Source organism: Apium graveolens, chromosome 10, assembly GCF_009905375.1.
Source record: "Apium graveolens cultivar Ventura chromosome 10, ASM990537v1, whole genome shotgun sequence".
In the NCBI taxonomy this organism is placed as follows: domain Eukaryota; kingdom Viridiplantae; phylum Streptophyta; class Magnoliopsida; order Apiales; family Apiaceae; genus Apium; species Apium graveolens.
This window is the reverse complement of record NC_133656.1, coordinates 46,961,474-46,969,926: the sequence shown is the minus strand read 5'-3', so window position 1 is coordinate 46,969,926 and position 8,453 is coordinate 46,961,474.

The window sequence follows — 8,453 nt, the reverse complement described above, 5'->3', positions numbered from 1 at the left end:
TCATTTTGAAAACTCGACCCTGCCAACACTCAACAATCGCCTAACCGTAGCCTTTCTATCGAAGTGCTCTAGGTAGTGTTGCAGAAATATCCAATTGGATGATGAACTCATTACGGGAGTTTGCCGCGCCAGGAAGACCATTTACGATGATCAGTCGTAGTAGTGCAACCCCACCATTTTCTACATGTAGAGGAGAACCTGTCGGATTTACTTGTCAACCGAACACTGGACTCCTAAGGAATGGACCGTCTTAGCGGAACTTCCGGGCCATTTGGGGCAATATAATAAGGCTGGGCCGACGCTACTCGACCACTTACGCCACTCCTAGTTCAGATGAAATCCATGACCCTGAAACATAAAGCTCGTTCTCCCTTTCCCCAAGTAGAAACTTGTTGATACGGCTCCACTAAGAAGTCGTATTTAGATGGAAAGGAAAACTCACCAATATTTCCCAGGCGATGCCTGTTAATGGATTAACTTGTTCCAAGAATTTTACTTCCCGAGTGTTGGGTAAGTAATCAAAAACTCTTTTATCAGAATAACAACCTTGTTGCGAATATAAAATACACCACAGAGCCGGATCCCTCAGGTTTTGAGCGAGTATTTAAATCCCCTTCGAAAGGAGGATCTTAAATATAAAAATGAGTTTTGGGATCCGCCCTAAACTTTAAAAATCATTTTGAAGACTCGAAAACATTTTTAAGAATGTTTGGAGTGATGCTGATTTAATAAAATAAATCAGTCCCAATATATTAGAAAATATCTGAATATTATTGTTTAAATAATATTCCCATAAAGAATAATCTTTATAAAAATAATTGAAGTAGAAGTTTTAAAACTTATACTTTAAATGAATATTAAATAACCAAAGATATACTTATACGAAAGTACTATCTTTATTTGAATAATCAAAAGTAAGTTTGATTATCGACACATTATTCTTTAATAAAATAAAGAATAATAATTAGTAAATAATCGGAGTCATAAGTCCTCGAATGAATATTCAAATAATAATATTCATTAAATAAAATAAACTGAGTCATATGTCCTCGAATGAATATTCAAAATAATATTCATTAATAAAATAGACGGAGTCATAAGTCCTCGAATGAATATTCAAAATAATATTCATTAATAAAATAAAGTTATCGAATAAACCTTATTCGATTCATAGTTTTGAAAACTATATCTATATATATAAATATATATATAATATACTCGGGAACATCGATTTCCGGTTTTAGAAACTGTTCACCTTTGGGGTCCCCTATACTAAGGGTATACGCAACTACTGCTTATCTCTAACATAGGTATTATGCAACTTATAAGCAATTGAATCAACAATATATATCAAGATTATAAAATAGGCATGCATATATACCATATCACATGCTCCAATATATCACAAGATTTGCTAATTAACCACCATGCATCTATCACAAGATAATGCATATACATATGTACATCACAACAACAGTATAACGGGTAGAAAACTTGCCTGAGCGACTGGGGGTGATAAATGGCTTGGGACGAGTCTGGTAACCTATAAATAACATATAAGTTAGAATTAAACCAAAGTCGCTTATGAATCTATACTTTAACCAATTAGACCCTAACGTTCGCTTTTGCGCTTAAGGATTCACTTAAGTCGCTCGAGTACCCTCGGCTCCACCATTTTTAATAAATTAACCATTAAGGGTTTTAAGCCGATTCTTTCGCGAGTGCCTTACCAACTGCCTAATACACTTTAAATAAATGATTCATACTCCAATTAGTCCTTTAAGGTCTTTAACCTATGTTTCAAAGTAAGACGAGGGGTAATGGTTCGTTCGCGAAACGCCGTTACTTAAAACGGTCGTTTCTCCTAAACCGTATATCGGATTCAAACGAACCACATATCAAAACGAAGCTCATAACATGAACTATCTAATCATGGCAATGTTCAAAACTTAGCAGTGAGTTCTCGGGTCCTGATGTTAAGAACAAAAACAGTCTAAAGTAAATCGGACATTATGACGGCTATGTTTACGCGATTACCAATTTTTATTCTACTCCAAATCAACCATAAACCAACCACAATTCAACCATACAACCAAACTCCATCTATACATCACTACAACAGCCCCAACACCTCAAGTTTTTCCAATTTATATTAATCTCAAACATGAACTAAAACTATTCTTAAGTTCTTTAACTAATAACCAAGATTTACAACTCCAAAAACATCACAAAACCAACTAATCTCTACATACACAACAATCAGGCCTCTTATGAACTATAATACTCATATTAAGCTCTTAACATTCAATAACAAAGCTAGGTTAAGAGATTATACCTTCCTTGTGAGTGGGAGTAACTAATTAGCTTGGAATCACCCTTGAAAGTCCTTACCCAAGCTTAATCCAAACAAAAACTCAAGAACAAAATGTTAAGTTCTTGAAAAACACTATTCACCCTCTTCTTCCATGAATTTTAGGAAGAGATTGTGAAGGAATTTGAAGCTCAAACTTATAGGATAGCAATATCTATGCATAAGGAGTCTTAGATAATTACCTCACTAATTAACAAGGCTTGGATCTTGGATTTTGGATTTTTCTTCTTGAAAAAAAGAGAAAGGCCGAGAGCTTTCTTGAAGAAAATGAAGTCAACTTTGTGTTTTTGTGATTTTGTGATTTGTTTTGCTTGGTTGCTTGCTTTTGATTTGATTTATTACTTTTAACCATGGTGAATTTTGTGTGATTCACAATCAACCAACAACACCCTTCTCTTTGGTCATGCTTAGGTCATCATGTTATGTCATCCTCCCACACTTGTCCTTTTCTTGTTGGTTTGATAACATCATCCTCACTAACCTCTTTGATTAGCTTCTAATTACTTGGATAATGACCGCTGATCTGTTATACGGTTCGCTTAACTTTCGTTTTCGTTTATCGTTTGAGGGATCATACCCGGGATCTTATTACTTGGGTTTCCTTAACCTTTCTCAATACATTATATTCCTTTTATGATCCTCTCTTATAATCCTTGAATTTAAATCCTTTTTATCCTGTTACCTTATACTCCATTCTTTCGGTATCTGGTGGATTTTCGGGAAAAATCAAAGTGTTCGAATTTGGATTCTGACGATCTTTACATACACTTATATCCCATATAAAGTACTAATAAGATCTCAGAATAACAATAGAAGAACCCCTACATAGTGTGGCATGGAAAGTTTTCTTATTCAGCATAATCAGCAAAACACTATTCATAAGGGTTATTAAAAGTTCAAAAATTTTGGGGTTATTACAAGGCAATTGCGTGGAGAATACGTAGATTGCCCACAAACTCTTTGCAGCTTTGCTCAGGTGGACCAGAGTATGCAGATAGGATGTTGTTCGAGTTAGAAATATTCATAACTTCATGTAGAGGTTATGAGTAATAGTGTGAGATCCTGGAAAGTGTATTTGAGGTGTAATAACAGATGTTATTGGTTATGTATTGTTTCTAAGATTATAACTTGTATGTGTGAAGGATTGGGGTCTATGATGTGGTTTTGTTGGATCATGGGGATTAACTCATGTGACAAAGGATTGGATGGATATGTGACGACCCAGATTCCTAACCCCGGATTTGGGGGTGTTACAGAAGTGGTATCAGAGCTTTAGGTTATAAATCTTGGAAACAATAGGAGTAAAATCGGGTAGACGTAAGGATAAAAATGAATTAATGATAACTCTCATCGATTCGTAGTCGGATTACTACGGAGTAGTCGCGACGGTAGTACCCCAAAGAACATTAGCTTTAAGAGTAGAAGTATCGGTTGAGTTATTAGCAGTCGATTGAAAAGCCAGCATTAAAGGAAGAGAATGAGTTGTAGTACTCAGAGACAAGAGTGCTAAGAGTTATGTGTAAAAGAGAGTCTCGGTTGAGCCGATAGAGTTTGTTGATGGACTACCACGAGTTATATTGAAGTATTTATGTGAAGTGTTACACGGAGACTGTTGGAATCATTTGAGATCGACAGAATGAGGAAAGGAGAAAAATGGTACAGGATTTTTTTTGTAATATTGATATAGAAGTGGAGCTTGGTCTCCGAAGAAAGCAGAATGAAGACGATACCTCCAATACCATAGGATGATTGGATAACCCGAGTCTTGCTACTCATAGCACTTTATAGATTGCCCTTGAGGAGACATATCAGGCGAGAATCAAGATGCTTAATTCTTTTTACTATTAAGGTTATTAAGTTACCTGAATTGGTTGAAAGTATTGTTCCGACAATAAGGGCCCAATATGCGACGAGCAACGATTGTACCAAGAAGGGTATACGTTATACCATTGAGGAATCTATGTCCTATGAGGAAGATTTTAGCGTATCCCAATACGAGCACGCTATGCAATAATACGAAATCATTTCATCCATTAATCCATTATGGTTCAACGCGGAAAGTGAGAATCAACAGTATAACTTCTGAAAATTTCTTGCTCTTGCAATTAACGCAGCTAGCTCCGAACTACTGGAGGAGAAGACCAGGGAGTCTGACGCAGGATTCCAAGAGTGGGATCTCACTAGAAGCTACGGGTATATTCTCGACAGGATGTCATCCTTTGCTAACATATCAAATAAGGCGCGTGGGCACAACATTTTGCGAGTAATTAAAGAGGAATGAAGAATGTATTTTCGAAAAAGCAAGTTATTAAGCGACTTTAAAAAAAATGCTTAGAGACGCGAATATTGGTATATGGAATTACGAAGATGGGGAGGTGAGATCATCCCCGGGTGGACAATGATGACGGTTAAGGATAATCAATGACCAATCGTGTTGTCCACTTACTGTCACGCGATTCCCTTCAAACTATCCATCATCATGTCACATTGATAAGCTATATCAAGTAACATTGTTGATTCCTACTTTGGATTCATAGGATAACGAACCGTTGATATTTTTCTCTAAACTGGAACTTATCTAAAGGTCTTTTATTCGATCAATATGCTTCATTCTCAAATCTTATGATTATCTTGTCTGGCTTAAGCTTATCCATATTTTTTCGATTATCCGAGTAATGTTTGATGAAATATTTTCTATCAAATTAATGAATAAATCTTGCTAGATATCGATTACTTTCTTTCATACTTGGACTCTTCCCTCGAGTTCATAAATAAGTAACAAGTTGTTATGCTCATAGATGATCAAGTGTTCAGAGATTTCTCGTGAATTCTTTTCCCCTATTCCAAAAGGGGGTTGTACATCAAACGTTGTAATCGTAATGAAACTATCAAATTGATGTTGGTATTCAAAGTTCAATTCTATTAAATGCTTTGCTGTTTACAGAGACACCTTTGGGTGGAACGCTTTTTTTGGTATGAAATATTTGATAAATGGCTATCGATTATTCCGATGCCAAGAACGCTCTATTCAGAGTCTATAGTTACTCTCGCTCCAGAACTCAGTGACTCTGTATTCTCAACTCGATTATCCTGGTAGCCATAACTTCTTCAATGGCTATGGTGTTGAGATTTTTGACTCACAGACTGAATTGGCTAGTTGCATATAATTTCTTGAAAAACTAGCCAATTGTTCTGACTAGGTGAAATTTTAAATGATGTAAGGAAAAGTCTAGCTAATCGTTCTACTCAGTTATTGTATATCCAAAATTAATTGAGCTAGCCATTTTGTTTAGCTAGTTGTTAATGTTTCTTGAGGTGGACTAGGTATTGTTCCACTAGTTCACCCTTCAATTTAATTGTGTAAGCGAATTCATAAGCATTTTTCATGCAAGAACGCAGGATGAAATCTTAATAAGAATGTCTAGATGATATTGATATCTTGGGAATCGTTCTTCCAAGGCTGATTACCTTGTGGATAACAAGAAGTATAGATGTGAACTGTTGTTCTGACGTGAGATTGAAAACTCAATACTATGATTACGTGGTCGAAGTACCGTAAATTATTTTAGAGTGGGAATAACGTGTTTAGAATCTACGATAAGAACCTTTAATATGATGGTAAAGGAATGTTAAGGAAAATGCTGCCCTGATTGGGGTTACACCCTTGCAAGGTTGCGACGATGTTAGTGGTTAATGAATTAGAGAACGATCAAGCCTGTGAGACCTTGAGGTAATAAATTTTCGTGGTCTATTGGAAAGATGAGTAACAGATCGATGTTAGGAATAATTGACGATGAGAGAAGACCTTTGTGCGAATTATGATGAGGCATCCTAAGCATGACCTAGAATAACCGCGATAAAGCTCGTGTTACAAGAAATAAAGATTTTAACTTATGAGGAGGACTGTGATTATTTTTAGAATATATATATAGTATCATAAAACACGAGGTAAAATATATAATCAAGATTAATCAAGGAATAAGATTGCGAAGTTCTCCGTAACTGAGGGAGAGCCAGTGTGGTGGCCGACCCTGTAAGTAAGAGAAGGGACTTGAGATGCAAAAAAAATTCAGGACAACTGGTAAGAAGAGTTAAAAGGGATGAAGTTGAAATTATGATAACATAAAAGTAACTAGTAGAATTAATGGAAAGCAAGAGTCGATCAAGATTGACAAAGAAGCGAAGGTTATGACAAGAAGGAATAACGAGGAGTGGAAACTTATCTTGTAACAGGAAGAATTAATGTCATATTGAAACTTAAGAGAATATTGACCATGATTAAATAAGAAAAATAACGCTGGTAGCTGAGCAAGAGAATACTCAACATTCCAGAGGATTAAGGTAGAAGATCGAAGAATTAGTGGACAAAATGAAACCATCAAAGATTTTAATAAGTGCAAGGATTTATTTCGGTAACTTTGGAGTAAGGATTACCAAGGACCCAGTCGGTCCATGGTACTATTTGGGGTTATAATTTATAGGTTAAATAAGCCTACTTATTATCGTATCATAAACGCGAGATCTTCCCTTGACAATTTGTTATGAAGACGAAAGAAACGATTAGCGACAAGGAACCCCAATAGTGTTTGTACCAAATAAGAACCCAAGGTTGATTCCATAATTGGATTAATTTCTAGTTATTTTGTGGATAAGATCGAGCGTGCACTGCTTAAGGAACACGAATCGACAGGTAAAGTGAGGAAAACTATCGCCACCAGGAAGTTTTGTGTAGTGCACTTATTATGCAAGCATAAGAAAGAGACACCGATACCCTGACGATGGGACGCAGTGGAAAGTTGAAGAAAGTGAGGCAGAAGCACAATGCAGGACGGAGAAGGTCATCCAAACCCTTAGAAGCGACTGATGGCAACTCCCAATACATGTGAATACATCCAAAATGCTAGAGAGGACACGAAACATGACAATGATAAAGACGCGTCATATTAAGCATAGTATGTTGGAATCGTTTGACGCAGGTTGACCAACAGTGGAAACTAATTCAAAGGTCATCGAATGTTCAATATTCTAAAGTGCATCGATCAGTACATGCAAGATGGTGCTTCTTTCAAAATGGTGACGAGACCATGAGGTGTTTTACATGTCTATAAGAAAAGGTGTTAAATCTGACGCTAAGTGTGTGATAAAAGACAAGTGCATTGAAATATGATCAGATTTTGGTATATAGATCAATCGACAGAGAGTGTATATTCGAATAGGTAAAAACTAAGAAATGAAGCATTAAGGGTGAGTAACAGTACTGTTGAGGAACCAAAGGGTGAAAGAAGCATTCAAACAATAAAGGACGCACTAATAGTCCGTGCTATGGATTTTAGAGGAAGTTAGAATGACTAGCTTTAGTTATTAAAGTTAGGGACGATAACGAATTTCATGCAAACATGAGAATATATCTTTACGAAGCATTGTATGGGAGAAGGAGTTGTTCTTCCTTGTGTTAAAAAAAAATAGGTTGGCAAACGAAGAATACTTGGACCAAGTTAATTCAACAGATCAAAGGAACTAGAGATCTTATCAAGCTAGGCTTGTCGGTGGCAGCCCAAGATAGACAAAAAGAAATATGCTGAGAATACGAAGTAGGAGACCTAGTATTGTGGAAGGTGGTTCCCTGGCAGGGAGTGATGAAAGTTGGAAGAATAGGAAAGCCGAGTCTAAGGATTGTTAGATCGTTTGAGATCTTGAGAAGAATAGAGAACCTGGCTTAAGAGTTAGCACTAACCCAAACCCTTGACAAGTTCATAACGTATTCCACGTGTCTGTGATAAGGAATTAAAATAACGACTTCAGACGTATGATCGAATTTGAGCAGATAAACTTCAACCAGACTTGATTTATGAGGAACAACCGATACAGATCATAGATCGCAAGAAGCAAATGCTCCAAGGCCAAGTGGTCGAGTGCATGAGAGTTTATTGAAAAGATTGATATATTAAAGAGTTGACATGGGAGCTAGAAAGCACATGCTAGAAAAGTACCCCCCATCTATTTTTGGACTGATTCCGGGACGAAATCCTTTTAAGGGGGGAGGCTGTAAGAACCCTAAATTTTGTAATATTTTAAAAATTCA